The sequence below is a fragment of the Diabrotica virgifera genome, chromosome 8, assembly GCF_917563875.1.
Source record: "Diabrotica virgifera virgifera chromosome 8, PGI_DIABVI_V3a".
Lineage (NCBI taxonomy): Eukaryota > Metazoa > Arthropoda > Insecta > Coleoptera > Chrysomelidae > Diabrotica > Diabrotica virgifera.
Window position 1 is genome coordinate 134,715,262 of NC_065450.1, and position 13,836 is coordinate 134,729,097.

At 34.6% G+C, this 13,836-nt stretch overlaps 1 protein-coding gene across 2 annotated transcripts in view; it reads left to right on the plus strand.

The window, feature by feature from the left end:
- The window catches only part of LOC126890384 (methyltransferase-like protein 22), an 844,950-nt gene that overhangs the window by 52,521 nt on the left and 778,593 nt on the right, over positions 1-13,836 (plus strand). Inside the window, exon 2 of one of the 2 annotated variants that reach the window (XM_050659272.1) lies at positions 9,305-9,408. The exons of the other annotated variant lie outside the window; for it this stretch is intronic. The gene's annotated coding sequence lies outside the window, so the exon portion shown is untranslated. The remainder of the gene's footprint in view (positions 1-9,304; positions 9,409-13,836) is intronic. 2 annotated transcript variants of the gene reach the window in all.

A 13,836-nucleotide genomic window follows, 5' to 3' on the forward strand; every position in this document is an offset into this window, starting at 1 on the left:
TTTTTATGGAGACCATAGACACTATTCAAGTTTTCAATGGATTGCTGATATTTCTTGTGTTCTGTGCACAAACAGAAATCGTGAGCATATTGTACAATATTAAATGCAATATTGTTAATAGTGATGTGTAGATCTGCTGTGTAAATGCTAAATAAAATAGGGCTCAAAACGGAGCCCTGAGGTAATCCTTTATGATTAAGTCTAGGGCCTATAAGAGTATGATTATTTTTTAAATAAATTATCCTATCTTTATACAGGTTTACAATGTTAGAAGCAAACTGTGATGGAATATTAAAAAATGTAATCATTTTTTCTTGGAGAATTAAAAGAGAGGCAGAGTCATAAGCACCTTCGATGTCTAAAAATAAAACGGGCACATAACTGTTCCTGGAAAAACTGTTCTGAATGTCTACAACAAGAGTTGTTAAGGAATCTAAAGTTCCATAACATTTTTTAAAACCATGTTGGTTAGCGGGTAAAGGATTTTGATCCCTTAGCCACCAATCCAACCCAATCTTAAGCATCCGTTCGAGAGTCTTCAATATACATGATAATAATGATATCGGTCCGTAAGCTTCAGCTAATTTAGGGTTTTTCCCCGGTTTGGGAATAGGAACGACTATAATACGCTTAAAATCTATTATGCTGTTTCCTTCAATAATTATCTGGTGAAATATATTTAAAAGTAATTGTTTTGCGTTATCTGGTAAATGTTGTATCATAGGATATTTGATTGCATCGTATCCTGGTGAGGTACTAACGCGATTATCAAGGGCAAATTCTAATTCAGCTCTCGAAAAAGGTGTTAAGACAAAATGATTCTGATCAGATGGAAGCGTTTTAGAATTCATAATATCTACCTGGTTATTTACGTAAGGTGGAGCTATTTTATCAAAAAAATCGTCTACCCATGAGTTACTTAGAAGTAATGGAAAATTAACTTTTTTCCTATTCATTTTTCTTGCTTGATTCCAAATAAGACTAGATGGAGTTTGTTTATTTAATTTTGAACACCATGCAACCCAACTTTGTTTGGCCTTTAATTTCAGGAATTTTTTGACACGAACATTTACTTCTTTGCATTTACAAACATTTTCAGCAGAAGAATTGTTTTTATAGTTCATTAATGCCTTCTTTCTTTCTGCAACGGATTGATCACATTCCGAATCTCACCACGGAGGGGGAGTCCGTTTGCATTTAAATGGTTTATATTCAGAAATAAAAAAAATAAACTTACGTGCATAGAAATCGGCCCACCTAAAAATTTGGTCATTTTTGAAGTCTCGTATTTCCTAAACTTGTTGGCCGATTTAAGTGATTTTTTAACATGTTATAGCCTTATTATTCAACAATATCGCTGTAATAATATTATTGCTAAACAGGTAAGTGTTATTTTATACCCGGTGCAACAATGATAGTATGTTTTTTCCTCAAAGTTCGGAACACCCTGTGGAATATTCTAGCGTATATAAAATATTGAAATTTAAACTCAACTGTAGCCTTAGGCTTTCTTAACATTTTGCTTTTTTACTCATTCGCTTATGTTGGATAATAAAAAAGTTAGGTATTTTAACAACTAGCAACGTTCTTCATCAATACAGGGTGTTTCAAAATAAGTGCGACAAACTTTAAGGGAAAATTCTGCATGAAAAATAATGACCGTTTCATTTATAAACATATGTCCGCAAATGCTTCGTTTTCGAGATACGGGATGTTGAATTTTTTTTTACAAACTGACGATTTATTTACTGCTCTAAAACCGGTTGAGATATGCAAATAAAATTTGGTGGGTTCTAAGGGGTAGTTATTGCGCATATTTGACATACAATTAAGAATTTTATATTTACCATTGGCGTGCATACGAGTCATATTACCCGGTCATATTACCCGTATGCACGCCAATGGTAAATATAAAATTCTTAACTGTATGCCAAAAAATGCGCAATAATTACCTCTTAAAACCTACCCAATTTCATTTGTATATCTCATGCGGTTTTAGAGCAATAAATAAATCGTCAGATTGTACGAACAAATTCAACATCCCGTATTTCTGAAACGAAGCATATGCGAACATATGATTATAAACCTAACGGTCATTATTTTTTCATGCAGAATTACAAACTCTTAAAGTTTGTCGCACTTATTTAGAAACACCCTGTATTGATGAAGAACGTTGCTAGTTGTTAAAATACCTAACTTTTTATTATCCAACATAAACGAATGAATCAAAAAGAAAAATGGTAAGAAAGCCTAAGGCTACAGTTGAGTTTTAATTTCAATATTTTATATATGCTAGAATATTCCACAGGGTGTTCCGAACTTTGAGGAAAGAACACACTATCATTGTTACACCCGGTATAAAATAACACTTACCTATTTAACAATAATATTATTACAGCGATATTGTTGAAGAATAAGGCTATAACATATTCAAAAAATCACTTTAATCGGCCAACAGGTTTAGGAAATACGAGACTTCAAAAATGACCAAATTTTTAGGTGGGCCGATTTCTATGCACGTAAGTTTAGATTGTTTAGAAACTTCATTAATACAGTCAATAAGGAAATTATATTTTTCTTGGGTATTTAAGGATGTGTGAGGTTTTTCGTTTAATAAGGTATCAACAAGCTGAGAGTATAATGACCAATTTGCTTTTTTAATGTTCCACCTACTACTGGGATAAATGGTATTAGCATTAGTTCCCAAGACATCGATCACAACCTTTATAACGAAATGATTTGATCCCAAGGTATCAAGATCTACAGACCACGAAGTTTTATCAAAAAGGGATGGTGAGCAAAACGTGACATCAATCATGGAATCTGAGTTTCCTGGACTCGTTTGGCAAGTTGGTTGTCCATTATTCATTACTACATAATCTAAATTCTGAATTGTCTCCACAATTTGATGGCCTATATTATCATTTTTATATGAGCCCCACAGAGAATTATGTGCATTCATATCTCCTCCAATGATACAAGGGTGTTTTAGTTGAGAAAATAGCTTATCCCAATCTTCGGTTTTACCTATATACAGATAGTAAACTTAAATAACTTTGTTTATAGTTGATTTTAATACCACAAGCAAGCAAGTCATTAATATAATTTTTTTTAATTGTTATGCGTTCAGAGGGAATACCAGTTTTAATTAAAATAGCAACTCCAGAATAGCCGTCATCGCGATCTTCGCGTATCATATTATAACCTCTATAACTATATACAACATCCCGTTTAAACCAAGTTTCACTTATTAAAGCTATGTCAATATCTTCGGTTATTAAAAAGTTAATAAGGCTGTTTTTGTTAGCAACAGCTGATCGAGCATTCCATTGTATTATTTTGAGTTCAGATTTGTTTGTCATTAGATGAGTTATTTTTTAAAATATTATTTAGAACATTATTAATACCTTTGGCTAACATATTGATGTCAAATGATTTTGCCTCTTCTAAACAATTAATATTTTGAATAAAACTTGAGAAAAGAAGTACTAAGGAATCCACTAACTTATTTTTATCATTGTCTATATTAGAAAAACTTTCCTTGTTTAAGGGAGGTAAAGGTTGAGAAGGTCCAAATCTGAAAGGGATGAGATATGGTGTAGGATCTTCGGAAGTTGGAGATGATACTTTTCTTTTCTTATTTGCACTATAATCAGTGCTTGATGTACTACAGTTTGGTTGACTAATGTTTTTGGGTTTCTGTAGATGAGGCCTCAATGGCTTGAAATAAGGAGGTGTACTAACTTCAGAGGAGTTAATTAATTTTGAAAATTTTTTGTCTGAATTTGACAATATTTCAAATCTGTTATTAGAAATAAGACCAGAAAATGATGAGTCGCTCAAATTTTTACCCTCCAAATATGAGATTTTATGTTCAATCATTATATTTTTTATTTTTTTTTGATGTTCGAAAAAAGGACAGTTTTAAGAGATCGATATATGCTTATCAGTTTTACAGTGTATGCAATACTTTTTTGTTTCATCACATGTATGTATATACTTTTTAATTTGTCCACATTGTATACAGTATTCCTGTGTACCTTTACACTGTCTAGAAATATGTCCATATTTTAGGCATTTATAACATTGCTTCACTTTACCCAACAATTTCTCCACTTGGAAAAATATATAATTTATCACAACATAGTTTGGCAAACAATTGCTTCAAAAGTAATTATAACATTACGTCTAGGGACGTATTCTGTATTTCCATCCTTTTCTACTTTCCTGTGCATTCTTTTAATATCAATAATTGGTGAACTAGAGCTCATATATTTTTTCAAATAGTCAATATTATATTTAGTATCAACATCGCGTATCAGTCCTTTGATTTCCAAGAGGTGATTTGGAATGTACGCCTTTAAATTATCGTCCTTTAAGTGACTATTATTGACTAAATTATTTGCATCCAAAATAGATTTGAGGATTACTTTAACACGGTTTCTTCCTATACTTTTAATTTGCTTAATATTATTAATATTTAATTTTTGATGTAAAATATCTGCAACGACCATTGGATGCAAACGGGAAATATTCTGATCATTGGTCTTCTCAACATAAACACAACAATTTTGAAAGTCGTAACTATTACAATTAATATTAAAAAGTTTTACCTCCCTTGTAGCAGAAGAATTTGTGGTGATAGTTCCTGTATCCATGTCTTGATTACTAACACTAATAACTTCAGCAGTATTGAGTTCGCACATTGGCGTCTTTTTTATATTCTCCCCCATCTGGGGAGAATATTTTCACTTTTGTATCACTATTTAACTACAATATGTAAATGTTTTTACCCACAATGAAATTTAAATGTTTTAATTGTCACAAAAACTGGGAGCTGAATGTCAATATTTAGGTACGTTTAACCGTGGCCAAATTTTAAACAGTTCACACAAAAGTTAAACACCGCGAAAAGAAGCCGAGGCTGGTCAACCCATAGGACCGAGACTTCTTATCAGTGATAATTAAAACCACTATAAAATTAATTTAAGTTAAACTACTAAAAAATTAATTTTTTCTGGAGCTATTTTAGATGCAACCGTCTTTGACGTTTATTAATGTCAAACTGAAATTTTTCTTAAAAAGTGCAAATAACCTATATGACTAAAAATGTTTTGTGTAAAGTGACGGTAAATGAGTTGCTATGACAGTTAAAACTTTCAGCCCAATATCACAGAAATGTAATAGTAGGGGAGGAAAGTAGGTATTCTAAATGTGCAGTCACTCGAGCGTTTTGGGGATCTATTGGGTTGTGAAGAGTAGGTCCTAAAACCAAAAAAAAAACGTTAAGTAAAGTTTTTCATTTAAGCGGGGACTTTCATTTCGCGCATCTGACGTTCATTTCGCGAAATATTAGCTTTTTTTTGTGAAACTTTGTGACTCGCTCATTTCCATACGCTCCCTCAAATCGTCAGATTTTTGAAATATACACTCTTTTGCATGTACTTAACTTACCTTTCTTAATCTGACAATTTCGAGTTTTTCTAAGGATAGATTTTTATTTTCGGACCCCCCTTAACGAACTCCCCTGTGTTGAGAGCCAATATATGGTAGAGATACATCTGTAGGGTACAACGTTTTTTCCTCATATGATAATCTGACGCGCTCGAGTAACTGCAAAAATGGGCTCCCCTACCAGAACCACAAACTCAAGGGACTTGAGGGACTTAGGATATGCCTGGGGTGCATGAAATATACACCAAATTTGGCAATATTGGCAGAATCTGACCAAATGGACGTAGAACATAGAAAATTATTGTTAGCCTCTAAATTTTTATTTTTGTTTAAAATTTGTATTATCTCTATGGAAAAGTTTGATATCTTTTCTTCAGAGTATTTTATCGACAAAAATCAAAATTAGTTTTAAATGTGAAGAGCGCAGCTTTTTGCTGCAAATTAAGACAGTTTCTATAAAGATGTTTAATAAATAAACGTTACGCGATTCTTGCCATTTTTTACGATTCTCATGAGATCACAAAATTATTTAAACCGATCGCTATGGAATTTCCATTGTTAGAGCCTAATCCTCAAAACCAATAACATTCAATTTCGGTTTTGGGTTTGGCAATAATAAATACGAAGCCGAATAAAAAACGCCGAATTTAAACTTTCACATTGCAAACGATATGTGTATACACCGTTCTTAGGCGTCAACGCCCTTCGGTAGGGATCTATGGGGGAGTATCACCGAGTCGCAAGCCCTTATCCCTTGCCGTACTGCTCCCTCATAGGTCGATCAGATGCCCACATATTCCAGTCTAAGCGCCAGATTCATATTTAGAATTTTATACTGACGCGTTAGCCTTTTTGTTTTTCCGATGGCCTGGCTTGGGCTTGAACTCTCGTACCTCACGGCGAAGTGAAGTGCGGGTCAGCCGCTAGTCGCACTGAGCTATCCGATCGACTGCAAACGATATAAAATGTTTAAAACTACCTGTTTTCGATTGCACAATACGGTTTTCGAAGCTACACCACATCAGTTACCAAGTCCACCCACTTCTGTCTCGCTTGGAAGCTTTTCCCGTGAAATAAGGTCGTTTGTAATGTGAAAGTTTAAAATTCTACTTTTTTTAGGCATATTTCAAATGCCTTATATCTGTTGCCAAAACTTTAAATCGAAATTTGGTGTCATTGGTTTTGACCATTAGGTTATAACAAAGGAAATTCCACAACGCCCAGGCAATGTAAGGGATAAATTTGATCGATCTCATGAGAATAGTAAAAAATGACAAGAATCGCGTAACGTTTATTTATTTAACAGCTTTATAGAAACTAACTTGATTTGCGGCAATATGAAATAATTGCCTAAGAAAGCTGCAGCCTTCATCTTTAAAATAAATTTTGATATTTGTTGATAGGACACTCTCATCAAAAGATATCGAATTTTTTATCGCCGAGTTGATACAAATTTTATTTAAAAAAATTATTTCGCATGCGTAACTAACATTCAAAATCGCTAGTCGCTTCAAGCGTTGTTTCTGAGATAACGGTTTATTTTTCACAAAAAGTGCTAATAAACGTTTACTGTTTAAAATTATCTCAGCTTCATTTCCTGTTTAACATTTTTTCCTATGGCGTACATATTCTTCTTCATGCGTCGTGTTCGATTATCGAGCGTTGGCTATCAAATTGACTATACCTAGTAATTTTGTTGACGGCAATTCGGAAAAGGGATGCAGAGGATCTGTTAAACCATCTTCTCAGGTTTCTAAGCCATGACGTTCTTCTTCCACCTGGCCCTCTTCTTTCGTCTACCTTGCCTTGTATTGTTAAATGGAATGGAGTATATTATTATATCTCTCTGGGTGACGCAAAACATGGCCAAAATATTCAATAATTCTGTAACTTTTCCCATCCGATGCAAAACAACTTCGTTACGAACTCTACCCACCCAATTTATTCGTAAGATTCTCCGATATACTCAGATTTTAAAGGCTTCCAGATTCTTGAGAAGTGTATCCGTTAGTCCAACCTTCGACACCATACAACAGAGTAGAGAACACATTACATCTCACTAATCTAATTTTCAGACTGTAAGTAATATTGTTTCCACGTAACAGTTTCTTCATCTTAAAGAATGCAGCTCTGGCCTTCTCTATACGTATTCTAATTTCTTTGCTCCAGTCCCAGTTCTTGTTTAGATTACAACCAAGGTAGGTGATACTGTCAGTTCTCTCCAGTTGTACACCATAAGCTTTTACCACTTCCGTTGTATTTTGTATTGGCGTTTTACTGACAACCATCATCTTTGTCTTTGAGGTATTTAGCTTGAGTTCATATTCATCACACGTTGTGGTAATCCTATTAATCAGATGTTGAAGTTCTTTGTAATTTATTGCAATTAACACCGTGTCATCCGCCTATCTCAAATTATTAATACAGACGCCATTCATTTTGATACCACATTGAGAATTATCCACTGCTGTATTAAAAGTGAGCTCAGAATATATGTTAAATATTAGTGAGGACAAAATGTAGCCCTGCCTTACTCCTCTTCGTATTTGAAAGTCTTCAGAAGTGTCCCGGCCAATCCTGATGTTTGCACGTTGAGGCCAGTAAAGATTTTTAATAATGCGTAGTTATTTATCATCAATACCTAAATGCTGAAGAATGGCAATCATTTCAGTATGTTTTACTCGATCAAGGGCTTTCTAAAAGTCAATGAAACGCATAGTTGCGGATGTCCGACATCTCTACATATCTGTGCCATAACCTGAATAATAAATAGTGCTTCTCTGGTTCCAAGGATATTGCGGAACCCAAACTGTACGTCACCAAGTTGTTCTTCTATTTTTTTGTACATCCTAGAGTGCAAAATTCGTAGAAACATCTTTAAAATATAGGTATTTTAAAAATTTTTTAGGTATCGTCACAAAAATCTACAGCAGCCAATCCGTTGGTATACATATAGACAGTTTCATAAATTTTTATTAAAAAGATGAAGAAGAGATCTTTTACCTGATTTTTTTAAGAGCTTTGTCCAGATTTAGCCATACGGCTCACACTCCCTCTAAGGGAAAAAATTGACTCATCCCAGATACCTACGGTATCAAAAGGATTGAGCTCTGGTGGGGACTCTTTCCGTGTTATCGAGCCCTAGGTGACTTGATATGCTGGAGTATCTCCCAGAAGTTTTCGTACACATCTGGCCGTCGCAAGTAGTACAGGTTTCTGCATGGTCTTATAAAGGTGTTCATTTAGACCCAGCTTTTTCATGTTTTCGAGGAGGTTCTTCGGAATGACTCCAGTAGTAGACATAATAATAGGTATCGTCTGGGTACTTTGCATTCTCCATTGTCTTCGTATTTGAATTTCCAGATCTCTGCACTTGACGATCTTTTCAGTAAATTTACTGCGTAGATTATTGTTGTTAGGTATCGCCACATCAATAAGTGTTGTTTGTCTTGTTAATTTATTAACTAGTACGAGATCTGGTCTATTATGTGCCACTATTTGGTAAGTGAGCACAGTACGGTCCCAGTATAGCTTGTAGTTGCCATCCTCAAGCATACTCTCAGGTAAATATTGATAATATGGGAGATAGTCCGTTTGGAGAAGTCCCAGCTTGATAGCTATCTCTTCATGAAAAACTTTTCCCACTGCGTCATGTCGTTCCTTGTATTCAGTTGCAGCAAATGCCTGGCAGCCCCCTGTAAGATGTTGGATGGTTTCTTGGGTTCGGCATCCATATCGGCATTTGTCGTTTTGGATCTGAGGCTCTTTGACGATATATTTCAGGTAATTTTTAGTTAGTTAGTTAGTATAACCTGATCCTGAATGGCCAATAATGAACCTTCTGTTTCAGGGAACATCTTTCCTGATGTCAACCAATAGTTCGACGCCGTATTGTCGACATAGTCTTGGTTGACCTCATTCGGATGTCGCCCGTGCAGAGGATTGCCCATCCAGGTACGCATTTTTTTCGTCCTAAGTAAGGTGGTTGATGCGCATTTCTGGTACCCTCAGTTTGATCGGTGTTGTGCCATCTACTGCGCAAATAGCGCGGTGTAGAATAGATGTCTGAGCCTGCATCTGAAAATAAGTCCTTAAATTAGCAATGTGTTTATCTAATTGCTCACCTATATCCATAAGTCCTCTTACTCCTAAATACCTCGGTAATGTCGTTCGTTCTACTGCACTTTTAGGGTGGTGTTTTTGTGATTTTGTGAGGTGTGTTCGTACTTTTCGCTGAAGATTTTCTATATCCGTTTTTGTCCATTAACAGTACCAAATTAATAGCTAATCGCGGAACAAGCGTAGGTGTTTAGTGCTTTAAACAAATTTTTACTGTTAAGCTGTGAACGAAGCAGCTGTTTTACCCTTCGTACAAACTCAGTAGTTATCTCAGTTTTCATTTGCTTATGGTCAATTTTCCGCGCCTGATTTACTCCAAGATATTTGTACATATCGTTTTCGCCCATGGCCTCGATGTTCTGGCCATTTTGCATGTCGAATCCACCAGGCTGAACCTTTCCTCTGACTATATTCAAAACACGGCACTTCTCTAGGCTGAACTGCATAATAATATCATTAGGGAATGTTTCTACAGTTTTTAGCATCTGTTCTAGGTGTTCTCGAGTGGAAGCCATTAATTTAAAATCATCCATATACAGCAGATACGTGAGCTTCGCTACCACAGCATTATTGTTTTTAATGCTAAAACCTGAGTCAGTGGAGTTTAATAGCTGGGAAAGGGGGTTCAATGCTAAACAGAACCACAATGGACTCAACGAGTCTCCTTGAAACAGGCCCGATATTGTTTTCACCAGGTATTTGGAGGTGCATTTTAATCTTCCAATCTGTCATTATATGCCTTAAAAAGGTCACTATTAGTATGGTATAGTTAGACCCAAACCCAGACATCCAAAGTGAAAGTTATCCTCCAACACCAAATTGTTCTATATGGTCCACATAATGTTCAGAAAAGAGTCACACCATTTTGAGCGTCGGGTTTGGGGGGGGGGAGAGGGGGGAGAAATCTGCAAATTCGTAGTTTTTTATGTTTTTCGTCAATATTTCTAAAACTAAGCGGCTTAGCATGAACAACCCTCTACACAAAATTGTTCTACATTAAATTTGAAATAAAAAAGGCCCTATGCATAACCCTTCTAAAATGAACGATTCCAAAGTTACGGAGGTAGTATAGTATAATTGGTCCAAAAAAAGGCCTAACCCAGACATCCAAAGTAAAAGTTTTCCTTCAACCCCAAATTGTTCTATATGGTCCACATATTGTTCAGTAAAAAGTTACATCATTTTGAGCGTCCGGTTTGGGGCGGAGATGGGGGAGAAGTCGGTAAATTAGTAGTTTTTTTTTTAGGTTTTTGGTCAATATTTCTAAAACTGTGCTTTAGCGTAAGGAATGTTCTATAGAAAAATGTTCTACATAAAATTTAAAACAAAAAAGGTTCTATATATAATTGTTATAAAATCAACGGTTCCAGAGTTACGAAGGGTGAAAAGTGAAGGTTTTCGATACTTTTTATATTTACCGATTTCTCCCCCCTCTCCCCCCCAAACCCGACGCTCAAAATGGTGTGACTTTTTTCTGAACATTATATGGACCATATAGAATAATTTGGTGTTGGAGGATAACTTTCACTTTGGATGTCTGGGTTTATGGTATAGTTATATCATAAATATTGCCCAAACAATATAAAAAGTATCGAAAACCTCGACTTTTCACCCTCCGTAGCTCTGGAACCGTTGATTTTATAACAATTATGTATCGAACATTTTTTGTTTTAAATTTCATGTAGAACATTTTTGTATATAACATTTTTTACGCTAAAGCATACTTTTAGAAATATTGACGAAAAACGTAAAAAAACTACTAAGTTACCGACTTCTCTCCCATCTCCCTCCCAAACCGGACGCTCAAAATGGTGTAACTTTTTACTGAACAATATGTGGACCATATAGAACATTTTGGTGTTGAAGGAAATATTTTACTTTGGAAATTTGGGTTAGGCCTTTTTTTGGACCAGTTATACTATACTACCTCCGTAACTTTGGAACCATTCATTTTAGAAAGATTATGCATCGGGCCTTTTTTATTTCAAATTTAATGTAGAACATGTATAGAGGGTTGTTCATGCTAAACCGCATATTTTTAGAAATATTGGCGAAAAACTTAAAAAACTACGAATTTACCGATTTCTCCCCCCTCTCCCCCCCAAACCCGACGTTTAAAATGGTGTGACTTTTTTCTGGACATTGTGTGGACCATATAGAACAATTTTGTGTTGATGGATAACTTTCACTTTGGATGTCTGGGTTATGCCATCTTTTGGATCAACTATACTATACTATATGTTATCATCAACTTTGTATATTCTCAATATATCTATAAGTCCTTCATGCGGTACTGAATCAAAGGCATTTTTGTAGTCAATTAAGGCAGTAAAAAGGTTCCTTTTTTTGGTGAATGCCTGGTTAGAAATTACTGAGTCGATGATAAGTTGTTCTTTGCCACCCATGGAACCCTTAGCGCATTCTTTCTGTTGAGGCTCTATGATATTGTTTAGAGCACAGTGTTGGTAGATACAGTCGGAAAAATGAAAGAATACCCATCAACGAACATATAAAACACACTGTATTTTCCTGTCACCGTGTCACAAAGAAAATTGTCCAGTGCAAGTACATGTAACAATAATTATTATACAGTGAGCACGGAAAGGTTGGAATAAATTCATTTTCTCGTCAATGGACGATTTTGGAAAGAAATCCCGAAACAGGTCGATTTTTATTTTTAAATTATGACTTTTTGGAATATATATTTTACTAGTGACGTCATCCATCTGAGCTTAATAACTTAATCGATGATTTTTTTAAATAAGAATAGGAGTCGTGTGAGTCGAAGGTTATTTAATTCTCTATTCAGTAATATAAACATAATTATTTATACAGGGTGTCAAAAATTTTTTCTTAATTAAATTAATTAAGACAAAAAGAAGAATGTATGTAATTTATTTAATTCAAAATACATTTTACTGCTGTGAGGAAGCAGGAAGAAATGCTTATTTGACAAATAAATCTTATTTTTCGCTTAAATTCAATGTTAATGCTGCCACCCCACCTGTCTCTTGGTAGTTTGAACATTTAAATTAAGCGAAAAGCAATTTTTCCTTTAAATAAACATTTTTTTCTATTTTCTGATAGCAGTAAAATGTATTTTGAATTAAATAAATTACATACATTCTTCTTTTTGTGTAAATTAATTTATTTAAAAAAATATTTTTTGGACATCCTGTATAAATAGTTATGTTAATATTTATATTACCGAATAGAGAATTCCATAACCTTTCAAATGAGCTATCACACGACCCCTATTCGAATTTTAAAAAATCATCGATTACGTCATTACGCTCAGCTGTATGACGTCACTAGTATGACAAATGTACCAAAAAGTCATAATTTAAAAATAAAAATCGACCTGTTTTGGGATTCCTTTCCAAAATCCTCCATTCACGAAAAAATGAATTTATTCCAACGTTTACGTGCTCACTGTATGTACTTGCGCTGGCCAATTTTTTGTGTGACACGGTGACAGGAAAATACAGCGTGTTTTATATGTTCGTTCATGGGTATTCTTTCATTTTTCCTACTGTACGTCGGGTTACACAGGATGTGACCAGTTTATACAGAGTTGGAAGACAAGTAATTGGGCGGTACATACTTGGCTGGATCTTGGGTGTTATTTTGATCCTTTGGTATTAAATAAGTGGTTCCCTGAGTTAGAAATGAAGGTATTTCCTGCGGATTAGAAATAACACGATTAATTAATGTTGATAAGCACTCATTAATACACCAAAACTTTTTAAGCCAGAAGTTCTGAACTCCTTCTGGTCCAGGGGATTTCCAGTTATGAAGCTCTTTGATGACATTTGAGACCTCTTCAGTCGTGAATGGTTCGTAGTTAGCAGTAACGTAGTGGTGACAGTTGTGCTTCGTATCTTCTATCCAGCCAGAATTGTTGTTAAAAGCAGCTGGTGTGGAAAGTTGATTTCCCCAAAACTCATGAATTTCTTCTTGGCTTGGGTAAGACTTGTCGGCAGTTTCTAACAGCTTTATTATTGTTTTATTATTAATCTTATTGCTTGTTCAATTTCGCCTACAGTTATGCCAAGTCCTGTAACAACTTCGTTAATTTTAAGCTCGGTCCTTTTATCATTAAACAGTTCCTCAATATACTCTTTCAGTCAATATATACAGTCAAAATATACAATCAGTTTTCTTGTTTTATATAATAATCAATTTTTTTGTTCTGAGATGTCACTTCTTTTAGTTTTTTTTTATACATATTAAATGAATTATGTTTCCCAATTTTCTTCAATT